The sequence below is a fragment of the Peromyscus eremicus genome, chromosome X (genome assembly GCF_949786415.1).
Source record: "Peromyscus eremicus chromosome X, PerEre_H2_v1, whole genome shotgun sequence".
Classification (NCBI taxonomy): Eukaryota; Metazoa; Chordata; class Mammalia; order Rodentia; family Cricetidae; genus Peromyscus; species Peromyscus eremicus.
In genome coordinates this window covers 11021216-11040014 of record NC_081439.1, presented here as the reverse complement: position 1 = coordinate 11040014, position 18799 = coordinate 11021216, and positions in this window count along the sequence as shown.

Sequence of the window (18799 nt, the reverse complement as noted above, 5' to 3'; positions counted from 1 at the left end):
TTATTAATTAAAAAAAAACAGGCAGATATTGGGGTGAAAACTGAGAGATCAGAGGAATAGAACAAGGCCACAGCCAACCTTAATTTACTAACTCCTCAGCCTCCAGAGAGAGCTACTTCCTGTATACTCATGCCTATATGCCTTTCTATGTCCTGCCATCTTACTTCCTCTCTCTTTGCCTAGCTACATCACTTCCTCTTTCTGCCCAACTCTATCACTTCCTGTCTGTCTGTATAGACCTCCAAACCTCTATGGTTAACTTGTGCTGGGATTAAAGGTGTGTGTGACCACGCCTGGCTCTGTTCCCAGTGTGGCCTTGAACTCACAGAGATCCAGATGAATCCCTGCCTCTCGAATGCTAGGATTAAAGGTGTGTGCTACCACTGCCTGACTTCTATGTTTAATATAGTGTCTGACTTTTTCCTCTGATCCCCAGGCAAGCTTTATTAGAGCACAAATAAGACATCACCACAAAGATGACAATTTTACCAAAAGCCATTTATAGATTCAATGCAATCTCAATCCAAATCTTCATCTCACTCTTCACAGAAATAGAAAAAAAAATCCTAAAATTCTTATGGAACTACAAAAGATCTATATAGCCAAAACAACCCTGAGCAAAAAGAACAATGCTGCAGGAATTACAATTCTAATTCTCAAGATGTACTACAGAGCCATAGTAATAAAAACAATATGGTATTGATGGAAAAACAGATGTGAAGAAATCTATTGGTTACCCCCATAACATCTGTGGTAGTTTGAATGTAATTGGCCCCCATCATCTCATAGGGAGTGGCACTATTAGGAGGTGTGGCCTTGTTGGAGTAGGTATGTCTTTGTTGGAGGAAGTGTGTCACTGTGGGGGCAGGCTTTGAGGTTTCCTATGCTCAGAATACTGCTCAGTGTCTCAGTTGACTTCCTGTTGCCTATAAAATGTAGTAGGACTCACAGCTACTACTCCAGTAGCACATCTGCTGACAGGCTGCCCTGTTCACAACCATGATGATAATGGACTAAACCTCTGAAACTGTAAGTGAGCCAGCACAATAAATGTTGTTCTTTATAAGAGCTGCCATGAACATGGTGTCTTTTCACAATAATAGAAACCCTAACTATGACAATATCTATGCCCCTATGTACCTTTGGGCATATCTTGCCATGATGGTCACTATTGTACCTCACAGGGTTTACAGCTGACAGGGACTGTTGATGACTTTTCCCCCTCCAGAACCACACATAACAATTTTGTATTACAAAAGCTAGCCACTAGTGCAGGGAGCCTTGCTTCAAATGGGCCCGACAACCTGGGACAGATATATGAAGTCGACAGAGTGAAGAAACTATGACCACCTGTTTCAAACAAGTAGCCTTGGATAGCTTGGGCCATTTTTATTTTTAGAATTTCAATGGTTTGCATGAACAGTTTTACAATCAAATTTGTTTCCTCATGTGTTATGAGATGGTCTTCCTGTACACTGTGAATATGTGTTGCTACTATTGGTTAATAAATAAGTTGCTTTGGCCTATGGCAAAGCAGCTTAGGGGCAGGTGGAAAATCCAAGCAGAGACACAGAGAGGAAGAGGAGTGGAGTCGGGGGGAGATGCTGAGAGTTGCCTGGGGAAGCAAGATATAATGCAACACAGGTAATGCCATGGCCACGTGTCAAAACATAGACCAAAACAGTTTGTAATTAATAGTAAGACTCTGAGTGACTATTTTATAAGCTGCTGCGGGCTGGGAGGGACTCAGGAAAACTTCTGGCTACACTCATGTTTCTAATAATGGTTACAATCATAGCCAGTTTGTTCCTTTACCTCGTTCCTCTTCCGTCCCCCAACTTTCTCACCAGTAACCATTACCTACTTGATTCATAGCTCTACTGTTAGAAGCATAAGCAGAGTTGCGACCAACAAAGGAAGTTTTCTAACTAGGCACACCTACAGGTTAAACAGTGTGCCCAGGTGGCAGCATTTGTGATTACAGTGTCATGCAAAGTGAAAGAGAGTTTTGTCTCTAGTGGTTAATATTTACATCAGGTAGGGGCTGAGTTCTCACAATCAACTCACCAGCCAAAGCTGGATCAATCCGTTCTACATTCTGTACCAGTCTCTCTCTTCAGGGTTCCCCACTTATCCTATAGGCAACAGTTCTACATTCTGTACCAGTCTCTCTCTTCAGGGTTCCCCACTTATCCTATAGACAACAGTTCTACACTCTGTACCAGTCTCTCTCTTCAGGGTTCCCCACTTATCCTATAGGCAACATAACTGGAAACTAACTCTCAATGGCTGGCACTACTTATCCCTTTTTGTTATGTCTCCTTCCTCTCAACTTCCTACAGCATTGGCACAACTATTAGAAAGGAGGGCACTGTGAGTTTCTCTGATTCTGCTTCATTCCCTGTTCATAGACTGTTCCCATTAATTCCTGATATCATCTATTGATTTGCATTTCTCCTAGACTCTTGTGATTAAAATCATTCTCTCCAGAACAGCTATGCAAATTGGGAATGTCATGAACTACTGTGACTCTTTCAGGCTAGTTACAAGGTGCATTAGAAAGGCAACATCCTGTTCTTGAGAAGCCTGAGTTCATGGTCACACTTGAAATATCAAAGGCTTTGGGGGCTGACTCAGGTTCACTGTGTATTTTGAACAACATCCCCTCTGGCTCACCCCGAGGGAGTCATCAGGGGGAAATTTTCCTAATGCAATAGCCATTCCATCCATAGCCCCGAGAAAGTGAAACTAGAGGCAGCCAGCAATATGGTTTGTATAAGGAAAGCAAGGAGAGCGGGTAGCACATATGGTCCTGGGGTCATGCCCAGAGTTATGCAGTGAACTGTCCTTGCCACAATGGGTCAGGTTCTCCAGAGTTTTTCCACAAGGAGAATTTGTTCATACTATTCTCAGGCCTTGTCCCATGAAGAAGTCATATGGCTCCTAGCAACCCACATTGTAAAATAGTTTGGCAGTTTTACAGAAACATAACTACACATCTCTTGTATAATATTAGAAGGACCAGGCTTAATATTAATACTTCGCAGGGGCTCAGGAGAGAAACTACGAATGGCGAGGACTGTTTTTTTGGAAAAAGAATCTCAGCACACTGAGCTCTGTAGTCCACTCGCTTTAATTCCTCTGGGATAACATCCTATATACACAGCTTCAGTTCTGTTCTCGTGCCTAGCTCCTTTCTTGCCTGATTTCTCTCTATATTTATCTACTGCTCCCTCTAAGTTCTATCTTAATTCTCTCCTCTTAATTCTGCCTCATCTAGGTCCTTTTCACCTTGTTCTTACCCAGCTAGTACTTCCCCATCTGACTCTTCCTCATCTTCCATCTCGTCCACACGTACTCGCTGGTCAAAATCTTCCTTATCCCTCTCTGTTCTCCATCTCTAAGTTCTCCTCCTTCCCCCTAAGTCTCCCAGCAACCCAGTTATAAACCCAAGCAATAGCAGTCCTCTGGTCCAGCAAGGTCACCAGGCTTGAATTCTACAGGGTCATAAATACAGGTAAGAATTTTCCTCAGGCAGTGACCACCAGGCTTTGTTTTACAATCCAAAATGGGAGTGGCAAAAGAGGAGGTCAACTGAGTGCTAATGACCAGTTAGTATATCAAAAGGGATCTATGTGCTCAGTCTACATTCCTAGAAGTGGTTAGGTAAGAAGTTAGGGGTCTATTAGTAAGGTTGTATAAGAAAGGAGGGTCTCACCCTAAATTGCACAAGAAATAAAGCTGGGCTGGAGAGATGGCTCAACGGTTAAGAGCACTGGCTGCTCTTCCAAAGGACCTGGGTTCAATTCCCAGCACCCACATGGCCCCTTACAACTGTCTGTAACTTCAGTTCTAGGGGACACCCTCACATAGACATTCATGCAGGCAAAACACCAATGCACACAAAATAAAAATAAATTCTTAAGAAGAAACAAAGAAATAAAGCTATCCGCCTGACCTAGGAGACAGGTGTTGTTTCGTATGGTCTTGGATGCTTGATGGGCATTTTAGATAAATACACTGTTAGGAGTTCTTGGAAGCACGCAAGAAAATCATTTTAGGAACCAGCTAATATATACATATATATATATATATATATATAAAAGCTAAAATAGCATCAAGACTTCTTAAGCCATGGCTTCTTGACCTTTGGAGAAGTCCTTGACTTTTCCAAGTAGTAGCTTTTGTGATAGTTGCAAAATTCCATTACATTTTCCTGCGGCTTGCAGCACACACCTACCAGACGATCCATTTACTCCATTTCTACATTATTACCCCAAACAGTTGAAATATGTATACCTCATGAGTATGGCCATCCACTGGACTAGTCAATCTGCCAAGAGCCACACTCTTGGAGGAAACAACTCTTCCTCTCCCTGAAGCCATAAACTGTCAGAAGCTCCTACGTTAGCTGTGGGGGCTTGTGAGTCACTTGACCCTCCATGCTCTGATGTGGACTGGGATCATCTCACGCAGGTCTTATGCACACAGAGTCTGCTGCTGTGGGTTCAAAGGTGCAGCAATCCTGTCATGTCTACCAGACACCGTATTCCTGGGCTCCTCTCTGTCTTCTGCCTCGTCTGATTTTCTATCCCTCTTCTGCAGGAGTTCCTGAGCCGTGAGTACAGACCCTTGAGTACAGGTGTCCCTGGTCTGATTTTCTATCCCTCTTCTGCAGGAGTTCCTGAGCCGTGAGTACAGACCCTTGAGTACAGGTGTCCCTGGTCTGATTTTCTATCCCTCTTCTGCAGGAGTTCCTGAGCCGTGAGTACAGACCCTTGAGTACAGGTGTCCCTGGTCTGATTTTCTATCCCTCTTCTGCAGGAGTTCCTGAGCTGTGAGTACAGACCCTTGAGTACAGGTGTCCCTGGTCTGATTTTCTATCCCTCTTCTGCAGGAGTTCCTGAGCCGTGAGTACAAACCCTTGAGTACAGGTGTCCCTGGTCTGATTTTCTATCCCTCTTCTGCAGGAGTTCCTGAGCCGTGAGTACAAACCCTTGAGTACAGGTGTCCCTGGTCTGATTTTCTATCCCTCTTCTGCAGGAGTTCCTGAGCCGTGAGTACAAACCCTTGAGTACAGGTGTCCCTGGTCTGATTAAGCAATGCTTATTCTGCACTTTGATCAGTTGTGTCTGCATCAACCACTGTCCACTGCACACAGAAACTTCCCTGATGAACACTGAGAGCTACACTAATCTATGGGTATAAAGGTGCCAATCTAGAGGGCAGCTCGATACTGTGTCTCTTTACCAAAATAATCATCCCGAGTTCATCGCCGGGCCTGTGAGCTCCCCAACCACGTCCTCCTGGCCAGATTTGCACTACCAGGCATGTGTTTTCTCAGTCAGCATACTCTTACGGTTAGAGGAATAATAATGAGGATCAGCACAGATGTGATAAATTATTGGTCTGAGCAGCAGCTTCACTGGCTCTCTACTCAGTAGCCCAGACTGCTGAAATGTCTTCATGGGTTTCTGAAGAAGTTCAGGTGATGCCTGGCCTGGGCATTCTCCCACACAGCCTTCCAACACTTGCATTCTGACACCCACTCCCCATGCAGGATAGACCAGCTAGTCTCTGCCCTGTGAAATAGTCCACTCCTCTGACTGGAAATGGCAGGGCTTTCTCTGCTGAACCCTGCCACTGTGGTCTCCTTCAGGATGTTGGCTACACTTGGGAGCTGCCTGCTCCTCAGTCCCAGCCCAGAGGAACCCTCAGAGGCACCCGACTGTTTGTGAACCGGGAGCTTCCTCTAGTTGTACATCCCAGGGGTTTAGAGGGCTAAGGGATCTGTGAGTCGGAGGGCAGTGAGGGAACCATTGAAGACTGAATGCAAAGAGTGGATCACAGGGAAAGTACTCAGTCTCAGGATTGCACCATTTAAACAGTGTTTACATCTGAGTGTGTTGAGGCATGAATATAATCTCAGGTCTCTGTATGGTCACGACACCCAGACCGTTCCACAATATAGAAAGACACTGGCTCAGAACCAAAGGCCAAATAAGAAACAACAGGGAAAAGAGAGGGGTCTGGAGAGATGTCTCAGTTGTTAATGGCACTTGCTGTTCTTGCGGAGGACCTGAGTTCAATTCCCAACACCCACACTTGGGTGCTCACTAACACCGGTAACTCCAGCTGTAGGGCATCTAAGCAATCCTCTGCCCTCCCCAGGCATGCACATGAATATAACATAAGTATACACATACTGCATGCATATATATATATGTTTTCACTATATATATAGTGAAAACATAGTGTTCCCAACATCAGAAACTGTTTTCTTTCAAGACCACATAGACTCTCTCCAGCGAGATTGGGGAAACTGAATGAATGGTAGCTCAGGACTAGCGACCAGCAACACCTTCTGTTGCAAGTGGAGTTGGTACCTGTACCGCCTTGCCCAATTCCACATGAGTCTTCTCACCAGCATCCATGTGATACCACTCCTGGCGTCACATTCTCTGATAGGGATCAGTGTGTCTCCTCCTTTCTTCTCCGTCCCCTGCATTCATCTGCACACACCATCATGGCACAGTACTGTCTCCTCCCTTCTATTCACTCTTTTATCTACTGTCCACGTAGTGGACCACAAGCTTATGTGTGGGGGCCTCATATTTCATAGATGACCTGCCTTTCATAGAACCTGTGGATTCCGCCAGTGCTCATCTTCCCCAAGTCATCTTTATTCCACAGTCCTAATTAAATGCACATCTCTTCTGCTTGCATAAATGTCAGTGTAGCAAAATATAAAGAAAAAAAATAGTCATGGAAACATGCTTTATTTAGGTTTTCCTTTCCCTTTAAGTTGCTGGGCTCCTTTTCATTTGTGTACAAACGTATTAGTCTGGGTTCTTTAGAGTAACAGAACTTATAGAATGAATCTCTCTAAATAAATAGAAAAGGGCTTTATTAGAACAACTTACAGGCTGTGGTTCAACTAGTCCAACTGTGCCTGTCTACCTACAAAAGGTCCAAGAATCCAGTATTTGTTGAGTGCACAAAGTGGGATATCTCAGCTGGTCTGCAGTATAGACTGAAATACCAAAGAAGGCTCTAATGGTAGTGAGGGATGGACTTGTTGCTAAAGGGAGAGCAAGCAGGCAAAGAGAGCAAGCTTCCTTTTTCCATGTGCTTATACAGGCTTCCAGAGAAGGTGTGGCCCAGATTAAAGGTGCATCCTCCACCCTCTTAGATTGGGATTAGAAAAAGATCTTCCTACTTCAAATTAAGCAAAAATCCCTCACATGCATGCCCTCTGTTTTGGGATTTTAGTTAATTCCAGATGCAGTCAGGTTGACAACCAAAATAGCCATCACAATCCACCCCTCTCCAACTTCACACATCGTCATATCTCCTTATGTCATGTTTAGTTTCCAAATGAAAATGATAACCAGGCCATAATTATGCCTTAACATGATATAAGTATCCCATGTATAATAACAAATACATTAAATACTTGACCAGGTCATAATTACACCTAACATGATACAACTATCCCTCTTATAACCATAAATGCATAATAAATTTAGAATAGGTGGCAATGTCCTTTGAGGGACATTCTTTTAGTATCTCAAATGTGGTGATATATTGTGTACCCCAATAAAGCTTACCTGGGGATCAGAGGACAGAGCCAGCCACTAAATTAGACATAGAGGCCAGACAATGGTGGCACATGCCTTTAATCCTATCACTCGGGAGGCAGAGATCCATCTGGACCTCTGTGAGTTCAAGGCCACACTGGACTACATGAGAGAAACAGAGCCAGGCAGTGGTGACACATGCCTTTAATCCCAGGAAGTAATATGGCAGGATACAGAAAGGTGTATAAGGTGTGAGGAAACAGGAACTCTTTCTCTTGAGGCTGAGGATTTTGTAGAGGTAAGCTAGTGGCTGGCTGTTCTGCTTCTCTGATCTTTCAGCTTTTACTCTGATATCTGGCTCTGGTGTTTTGTTTTTGTTTTGTTTTGTTTTTTTTTTTTTTTACTATAAGACCTTTTAAGATTTGTGTTACACTCACTCTTCAATATGATAACCATTGATCTTCTCTTAGTTCGTGTTATATCACATGATAAAGAAATTGAGAAAAACCCCACAATATCTGTACAAACACATTCTTAACAAAATATGACAGGAATACTCATGTCAATTATAATCCTCATTTCTATAATTGCTCATGTGACTTTACCTTTCTCTGCTACCCATTCTATATTTCCTCCACCCTTGGTAAGAACCTCAGAAGGTCTTGGCTCTTTTCCTGGAGGAGTGACTCACACCTTCATTCCTGAAGGGTCCGTGTGCTTTGTCATGTTGCCCGGATTAGACTGTTGTAGTTTCCTATTAACTTTAATCACAGGACAGGGTAGCACCAAGAGAAGCCCTAAAGGATCTCCTGCACTCCAGACATAATCCTTCTTACCTCCATTGTGGAGAAGCAATCTGATTTCTCCATGGTAATCTGGATCAATCGCCCCTTCTAACATTGTTATTCCTTTCTTAGCCTGTTGACTTAAGGGCATTAGAAGTCCAAAGTGGCCAAGGGAAGTCTGAGATTCCAGTTCAATGGAAGGTTTGTTGTGGCTCCCCTCAGGAGTGCTCCCCACTATGGGACCAAAACTTCTAGACCAACAGAACTTAAAGTTGCAGAAACAGGAAGAAAAGTTTTTCCGAGTGGGTCACTAAGGGTAATAGTGAGTGGAACTATTCCTTTTTCCACCCCTTGATTCCTAGACCCGTGGATCCTGATTATGAGAGAAAACACACCATATATTAGATGCTGATTTAGAGCATATACCACCTTCTGGAGAACCCTGTCCCAGCCCTCCAGGCTGCTGCCACCTAATTGGTATGCTGTGTCTTCAAAAGACCATTCCCTCTTTCTATCAGGCCAGCTGCTTCAGGATGGTGGGGAACATGGTGGATCCACTGGATTCCATGATTGTGTGTCCACTGTCACACTTCTCTGGCTGTAAAATGAATTTCTTGGTCAATGTGGAATAGCATGATGGTAGGTAAGGTGTTCTGTACGTCCATGGATGGTGGTTTTGGCAGAAGCATTATGTGCAGGAAAGGCAAATCCATAACCAGAATAAGTATCTACTCCAGTAAGGACAAACACTGTCCTTTCCATGGAGGAAGTGGTCCAGTGTAGTCAAGCTGATTTCAATTGGTCACCCCGGGGAATGGTGCCATATCTGGGGCTCAGTGTTCGTCTCTGCTTTTGGCAGACCTGGCATTCAGCAAACAGCTACAGCCAGCTCAGCCTTGGTGAGTGCAAGTCCATGTTGTTGAGCTCATGTGTAAACCTCATCTCTGCCACCATGACCACTTGGTTCATGGGCCCACTAGGCAATGACAGGGATGGCTGGGGAAAGAGACTGACTGGCCACAGAGTGGGTCATCCTACCTACTTGATTATTAAACTTCCCTTCCACTGAAGTCACCTTTTAATGAGTATTTCATGGGGCACAATTATCTTCACATCATTTGCCCATTCAGAGAGACCTATCCACATGTTTCTTCTCCAGATGTCTTTCTCACCAATTTTTCAAGTCCCTGACCATCCAGCCAATCCATTGGCTACAGCCCATGAATCAGTGAACATTCACATGTCTGGCCATCTCTCTTTCCAAACAAAATGTATGACCATGTGTACTGCCTGAATTTCTGCCCACTGTGAAGATTTCCATTTACCGGTGTCTTTCAGGGTTGTCCCAGAATAGGGTTGTAATGCTGCAGCTGTCCACTTCTGGGTGGTGCCTGCATAATAATGTCCAGAGCCACCAGTAAACTAGGCCCTCCTCTTCTCTTCCTCAGTCAACCAATCATAGGGCATACCCCATAAGGCATCAGATGCCATTGTAATGGGAGTAGAAACCATAGGCATTTCAGAAACTTCTTTGTGTAACTTGCTTGTGCCTTCAGGACCTCCTCAGGCCTGATCTTCCGTTCCATTTGATGATATACCACTTCCATTTGATGATGGTTGCTGCTGTGCACATTCTGTTTTATGACTTGGTGGGTAAGATACAGCACATGATTGGCAGCTCACATCACATGGAAAGTTGGTGGCCCGTTGTCAAACATTCAGTTTTCACTAAGGCCTAAGAGCTCTCTCTCAAAGTAAGAATAGTTTTCTGCATGTGATGGCAGAGCCTTGCTCCCAAATCCCAAAGGTCTCTTCTGTGATTCCTATATAGGGCCGGCCGAAGGTTCCAAACAGCATCCCACTCTGCCACTGACACCTCAAGTACCATAGGGTCTGCTGGATCATGTGGTCCAAGTGGCAGAGAAGTCTGCACAGTAGCCTGGACCTGTTGAAGAGCCTTCTCTTGTTCCAGGCCCCCTCCCCTACAAAGCTAGCAGCTTTCTGAGTCACTTGTTCTATGGGTCAGAGTAACACACCCAAGTGAGACGTGTGTTGTCTTCAGAATCCACAAGGCCCACTAAACATGGTGCTTCTTTCTTGGTTGTGGGAGGGGCCATGTACAATAACTTATCCTCTACCTATGAAGAGTGGGCAGGCACCCTGAGTGCAGAAAACAGTTAACAAACCTTAATCATGATATGCTCCCCCTTTCAGCTCTTACTGAGTAGTCAGAAGGGTCTTTTACAACATCTAGGCATTATCTTTCCCTCTGTTGACTACATTTGTCTTTTCAAAACCAAAAAAACTGTTCATAGTCTTGTCCATGCTATCTATCCTGTTATTTTAATGCTTATCAATGTGTGTGGCCTTGCAGGCAAACTTGCCTGTTGATGAATTTCTACTCTCTTTGTCTAGTCTGCGTGGGGGTAGTTTGGGAGATTTGGGGTGAGGGTGGGAATAGCTGCAATAGTGGAAGACCAGCAAGAATTGAGTTTTCTTTTTCTTTCTATTTTCAGCTGGATCTAACGGACCTGAGTTAGCTCAGGGTAGCCTTCAAAAAGAAATAAGATTTTATTTCTTACGTGTAGAATGAGATAATCTGCTCCTCAACTTTCCTTTCACTTCCGCTGAGCTCTATCAAACACACACACACACACACACACACACACACACACACACACACATCATGCACACACTCAATAATAGTCCGTTTTCCTAGATTACTCTCTATTGCTGTGATAAACACCTTAACTAAAAGCCTAGGGAAGAAATTGTTTATTTCCGCTTACAGCACAAACTCAAGGCAGGAGCCTGGAAAGAGGAACTGAGGCAGAGGGCATGTATGGACACTGCTTGCTGGTTTGTGCTCCAGGATCGCGATTATAACTTCATTGTACCTTCCAGGGCCACTTGCCCATAAGTGGCCCTGCTCACAGTGTGCTGGACTCTCTCACATCGCTCATCAGTAAAGAAAATGTCTCACAGAGCTGCCCACAGGCCAGCCTGATGGAGGCATTTTCTGAACCGAATTTTTCTTTTTCCAGAAGACTTTAATTCGTGTCAAGTTGACAAAAACAAAACCAGCCAATCAGCCAATCAATCAATGAGTAAACAAAACAACTACACATTGTCCCTACTTTGTTACTAAACTTGGCACTTATCATTTCCCCGTCCTCTGCTGAACTCTCCATTGTCAAGCTCCCATTGACTGGTCTTTGAGTCTTATGTTCCATGAATTCACTTTTCACTGTCCACATGTGGATGCAAGCATGTGGTGTTTGTGCCTGCTGAAACCAACATCTTTCTCTTTTCTCTTTAGTTTAAGACGAACTCCAGGAAAACCTCCTTAGAACAGGAGCTGAGCCATTCTCAAAGAATCAGGGTCACTTTATGTAAGTTGATGGAATCCCTCTCATTCCCAGCCACTACGACTCCCAGAAATAGGCAGTCCAGGGTGAAGACAAGCACATCCTAATTGCAGGTGCTGGGTGTGACCATCTCTCCATGTTGTCATCTTCAACATGATCACTGGCCTTGTATTTAGAGACAATCAGGCTGTGAACATCAATGCCACACTGTTCCCAGTGGCATGAAGACAGATAGTTCCTGTTCCAAGAGCTCTGGGGAAGATATTCATAAACCAGAGAAGACATATAAAGTGAGACATTCTGGAGATTGATCAGGGGGAGTTCAGTGATCAAGAGTCTATGTAAGATTTCTCAGAAAGTGCAAATAGTTGGGACAAGGAACACAAGCTCCCTACGACAAGCAGATGTCTCCAGATCTCTTTCCATACACATATACACTCAGAATGTCTTTTTCCAGCATCTGTGAATACATCAGATTGGTGACATATTACTACACAAACTGAGTGGGTCTCAGCCCCTTGTATATGAGGGAGAACAGGTAACCAGTATTGAGGACCTGTATCTCTCTCTCTCTCTCTCTCTCTCTCTCTCTCTCTCTCTCTCTCTCTCTCTCTCTCTCTCTCTCTCTCTCTCTCTCTGTGTGTGTGTGTGTGTGTGTGTGTGTGTGTGTGTGTGTGTGTGTGTGTTTTCAAGACAGGGTTTCTCTGTTTAACAGCCCTGGCTGTCTTGGAACTCACTCTGTAAACCATGCTGGCCTCGAACTCACAGAGATCTGCTTGCATCTGTCTCCTGAGTGCTAGGATTAAAACCACCACTACCCAGCACCTATAGCTTTTTTGTGAAGAGGCTGACAACGTGGCACACATGTCCGGCAAAATGCCCGTCTAATCTACTGTTCCTTCTTCTCGAGGACTTCCAGGATATTTTTCAACACTTCTCTGAGGAAGAGTATTGCAAACCTGGCCAAATGGTGTAAATGCACTAATGGCTTTATGAAAAGGAGCTACACCAGAATGACAGACCTAACATAAGTAGGAGGAATTTGTGGGTTCTGACAAGCCCTAGGTGTTCCCCATTCCTTTTCTATGCTGTGGCTTCCTCTCAGCCTGTAGTAGGTCCGCTTCTCACATGTTCCCTCTTTTCATGGGAAAATGTCAAAGGAGTTGCTGAACTTTTATATCCTGCAGGCCTTTGTTCCTGTGGGTATTGTTGTATGTGAAGCATCTCAGAACTCTCCCTGTATTCCTAGGCTCAGGCTGCCTGTTGAGGGACAAACACTTTGATTCTTTCTAGAAGTCTTAGTCAATATCCCAGTTTTCACAACTTGCAAGGAATGGACCATGGGATCCCTGATCAATGATTCTGATAAAGGTCATAGCCATGGCAGTGAAGCTGAGTGGGCAGAGAGGGTCTGTGAAGATCTTTCAGTCAAGATGCCTGGTAAAGTGTGAGAAGCTCCTTTCTTCAGGTCAGGCTGAGTGGACAGGATTTCATTTGGAAGATTATCTAGAAGGGCCTGTCACATAAAATCTTAAAACATCAACAAAAACATACACTATGATGGATAATGAGTAAATAGCAGACATGTGCCACTTCAGTTTAGACTGTACACTGTCCTGTACCCCATCCTAAACACAGTCACACTCCACCTAGATACAGACTCTGATACTTCTTCCGTGGACATGGCCAGTATCCTAGAGCTTTATACAATCAAGAGACCTGTGTAATCAGGATACAGGAGATAAAATGTATTGTTTGCTTTTCTGTTCTAACACAGAACCTCCAAGGAGAATCAGAATACCCTGAGAGGATTCAGGCTTTCCAAAGAAGTGGAGAGAGTTCTTGACTGGGTGAGCAGCAATGGGAACTCACTGGAGTTTCTTTTCCTTCTCTCACATTGTCTCAGTTCCAGATAGGCAAATAAAGCCCATGGTAAGAACAAGGTGGGCCTTCAGGATCATGGGCACAACTCTGAAATCCTAAATATCAGCTTTAAAAGAAATGAAAGGAATATTTATCACAATGATGAGTTAATCAATAGTGTTCTTACTCTGTTCCAAGAAAATTCTCATACCTGATTCTGTTTTCTTGTGATTTATTTTAATTTTCACTTACGTGTGTGTGTGTGTGTGTGTGTGTGTGTGTGTGTGTGTGTGTGTATACCTAGAAGGCCAGGAGAGGGGTGCAGATCACCTGAAGATGAGGTTATAGGTGGTTGTGTGTTGTTGTTTAGTCTTTGGTCTTTTTCTCTTTGGGGGACCTGTCACCCAGGTCCCAAATAAATCACACATGGAGGCTTATTCTTAATTATGAATACCCAGCCTTAGCTTGTCTTATTTCTTGCCAGCTGTCCTTAACTTAAATTAACCCGTCCACCTTTTGCCTCTGGGCTTTTCCCATTCTCTTACTTCTGTAAATCTTTTTTTTTTTTTTTTCAAGACAGGGTTTCTCTGTGTAGCTTTGCGCCTTTCCTGGAACTCACTTTGTAGACCGCCTGCCTCTGCCTCCCGAGTGCTGGGATTAAAGGTGTGTGCCACCACCGCTGGGTACCTCTGTAAATATTACTCTTACTCCTTGGCTCACTGGTCCTCCTCTGGCTGCTAGATCTCCTCTTCTTCCAGATTTCTCCTTCTATATATTCTCTCTGCCTGCCAGCCCCGCCCATCCTTTCTTCTGCTTTGCTATTCGCCATTGAGCTCTTTATTAGACCATCAGGTGTTTTAGACAGGCACAATAACACAGCTTTACAAAACTGAACAAATGCAACATAATCAAAAGTAACACACCTAAAAATAATATTGTACAGTTGTGTACAATAACATGCATGCTGGGCACACAACTCAGGTCTACTATAAATGCAGAAATTATTTTTCACTGCTGAGAAATCTCTAGAGCTTCCAAACTTGATTCTTACAATGTGCAAAATTTTCTAGCATTTTTTTTTACCTCTTCAAAAGCACTGTGTTACCATTGTCCTCAGCATGTGCCACTTGGTAGGCATTGTTCTAACCATTTGTGGAACATGCTGGAATGACACTCCTCTCACTGAGTGATAAGCACTGTGTTAGCATTTTTCACGTACTATGTCCTACACTCTGTTCACACTGCTCAAACACCCCTATAAGCTTTAACATTAGTGTGTGCCAGAACTGGTAACATGGCAAATGTGCTCAAATGCAGACTAAAGAAATATGTCAAACAAGAACACGTTGAGTTCCCACATGATGAGACTGTGTAAAGAAGATAAACAATGTGAGTCTGTTTTGGTTTCAATGTGAAGTCTCCACCAAGACACTCATGTGTCGGCATCTTAGACCTTAACTAGTGGTGCTATTGTGGAAATTTGTGGCACCTTTTGGGCATGAGAAAGCTATTAGACATCGGAGTAGGAATGGTGTATGAGGGGTTACAGGGCAGATACTTTGCCTGCTCAAGCTCTTTGTATTCTGGTCCATTGTCATGGGGTGAATGAGCCATGCCACAAGCTCCTACCAACACAGAGCCCTAGTTTCCAGGCCTCCACCCATAGTAGACTGTTTACTCAGCTGGGAGTCCAAATAAATCCTTTCTCACTTCAGTTGCTTCTTTTAGGCCTTTGTACAAACAATGTAATTAGTGTTAAGTTTCAAACCCAGGACTGGGTTAAATAGGCTGAGGTGCCTTTTTAACATATCAAATCAGACCTGGCCGGCCACCAGGCTCTCCCAGCATTCCTCAGTCCCTACCTGTTACAGGGTGTGGCTCACAGCATACCCACCTTCTACCCTGAACTCTCCAGCACAGGGGCCGGGCTATCCTTCCCTCCAGAGGCTCTTCCCTATATAATCCAGACATTTTGGTTACTTGTCCCCCCGGCTGCTGCACCTGGTCCCCCACTCTCTCTCCCTTCTTCCTCCCCCTCCCCACACGGCCCAGCTCAGCCTGGTTATGTCCACTCTGGACTCTTCCAGATGTCTCTGCCTCTGATTATCCTCTTCCACATATCTACAATAAACTTTCTTCTCCACTAAACCTAGGAGCAATCATGTCCTTTCTCTGTTTTATTTCATTTTTTTCATTCAGTAACTTCATACAGAAAGTTCTCATCCAGAAGTAGAATCACTGCTATGATAAACTAGACCATGAGGTTCTTTAGCCTTCAACCAGTTTATGTAAAGAATATATGTGGTGTTGGAAATACTAGCCAGAGAAGAGCATATACTAGTATAAACATAGATTAGTGGGGCATTCTGCTGAGCATTTTATTTATATATATATATATATATATATATATATATATATATATATAATTAAGATTTATTTATTTATTATAGGTACAGTGTTCTGCCTACATATATGCTTGCAGGTCAGAAGAGGACATCAGATGACTGTGAGCCACCATGTGGTTGCTGGGAATTGAACTCAGGACCTCTGGAAGAGCAGCCAGTGCTCTTAACCTCTGAGCCATCTCTCCAGCCCCCTGCTGAGCATTTTAAAGGTCAGAATTCAGATAGGAATGTGGACAGTGAAGGTCATGCTCAGGAGGTTTCAGATGGTAAGAGGGACACTATTAGGAAATGGGTTAGATGATATTTGAGTTATATTCTGGAAAACAATTTAGCTGTATCCTGTTTGTCCTAAAATGTTGACTGTGATTTGAATTTTGAAACATTGGACTAATTATCTTGATAGAAGAATTGTAAAGTACACAAATGGTTTGGGGTGTGGGAGATGGGTCAGTGGGTGTGGTGGTTTGAAAATGGCCCCCATAAACACATAGTTGATTGCCTAGAGAGTGGCATTAGGAGATGTGGATTTGTTGGAGTAGGTGTGGCTTTGTTGGAGGACATATGTCACTTTGGGGTTTCAAATGTCCAAGCCATGCCCAACGTCACTCTCTCTTCCTGCTGAAGACTCATTTAATTTTCTCTTACTAATGTATGTGTGTGTGTGTGTGTGTGTGTGTGTGTGTGTGTGTTGGCCTGTGCATGTTTAAGCCACGTTTATGTGCATGTGGGCTGGGCTGGGGAGCTACAGAGGCCAGAAGACGGCCCTGGAGTCCTCAGAGGTGATGGAGTTTCAGCTGCTTGTGAGCTGGCCGGTGTCAATGACAGATTCCCACTCAGGTCCTCCGGAAAGGCAGAAAACACTTTCTGCTGCTGAGGCATCTCTGCAGCTCCCCAAACCTGGCTCTGACAATGTGAAAAATATGCTAATGCTGTTCTTTCTTATTGCGATCATATCACCCTTGTTCTTACTGTGTGCTGCATGGTAGGCACTGGTCTCACCGTTTGTGGAGCACCCCTAAACTTTACTTGTACTGAGTGACAAGCATTCTATTAACAGTTCTTTTCATGCCTTGTTTCAAACACTCTGTTCCTACTGGTCTGACTCTGTGTCGAGCACTCCCCAAACCATCATCATGCTTTGTGCCAGACTGTGGGCGAATTGCCCTTCTGCCTTCAACTGTCAGCATTATGTCCACTCTGTGTTAAGGAGTCTCAATTTCTTTTCCTTACTTGTGACAAGGATGTTAGATCCCTCAATTTCTTTTCCTTACTGTGTGACAAGGATGTTAGATCCCTCGATTTCTTTTCCTTACTGTGTGACAAGGATGTTAGATCCCTCGATTTCTTTTCCTTACTTGTGACAAGGATGTTAGATCCCTCGATTTCTTTTCCTTACTGTGTGACAAGGATGTTAGATGTCTGTATTTCACTGAACAAGGCATACGTGTAAAACATGTTGCTATCTGTTGTCCTGAACCTATCTTAGAATTCACATACTCGGAGTCATTTTCTGTGTTGAAGTGCATTTCCCTTCTCTTGTCCAAATGCGGGCATTGCTATTTTGTAATTTCAGGTAATTTTATACACACACACACACACACACACACACACACACACACACACAGATCCATTATCTGCAAGTACCACCTACCTTCTTCCCCTAGAAAGGCATCTGGACTAGTCTCTGTCGCAGTGTTTACTAGTCAGCACATGCTGCACAGGAGAAACTCACATTCTTCACTGACCCTGCATCAGTCATTGACATCTAATAATGTCTGCAAAAGTTACAAAAGTCCCCCCAGTTATTGCTTCCTGTACTGGCTAGGTGTATGTCAAACTTGACATAAGCTGGGGTCGTTTTAGAAGAGGAAATCTTAGTTGAAAAAAATATCTCCATAGGATTGGCCTTGAGGCAAGTCTGTAGATCTCTCTATTGATTGATGCTTGGTGTAGGAGGGTCCAGCATACTATGGGCAGTGCCACCCTTGTCCAATTGGTCCTGGATGCTATAAGAAATCATCCTGAGCAAGTGACGAAGAGCACACTGATAAGCTGCACTCCTGAATGACCTCTTCATCAGTTCCTGCCTCCAGGTTTCTACCTCAAGTCTCTGCCCTGACTTTCCTTAATGATAGACTACAAGCTGTAAGATGAAATACACCCTTTCCTCCCCCAAGTTACTTTTGGTAGTGTTTTTATTTTTTTAAACAGAGCAATAGAAAACCCAATTAAAGCACTACCTTTTATTCTTGAGCCCAGAGATTTGTTTGTAAGAATATCATTTATGTCTAATTTTTAGAAACTAAATTGATACAAGAAAGCTGTCATGTATTTAACAAACAAAGTGGACACGAACTGTGTTCTGCTCACTGTTCTATGTTCTGAAGTGGTAGGACTGTGGCAGCAAAGAGCAAAGTTCTTGCCAGTGTAGAGATGCTGTTGAACCTGAGGAACTATACAGCTTGTGTGTGGGTAGACAGCGTACCTTTAGCAAGATTCGGCAGCAGGTGGTCCCGCTCCTTAGCCTTTGAAGTCAGAATGGTGCTCTGGTCCAGGAAATGAAAGCGTCCCTTTGGGTTTTGTGGAACTATAGATAAAGCCATCACCTTGAACTGTGAAGAAATCTCAAAGGACATGAACTAAGGGACATGTGGATGAGAAGAACAAAAGCATCCGTTAAGTGTCAGAATCAACAGTGGGAATTTCCTCTAGGCCCAGGCATGACACAGACCATCAGGTATTTCATAGTCTCCCAGACCATGGATCCACTGAAATTAAGGTTTCACTGGGCCCCAGGC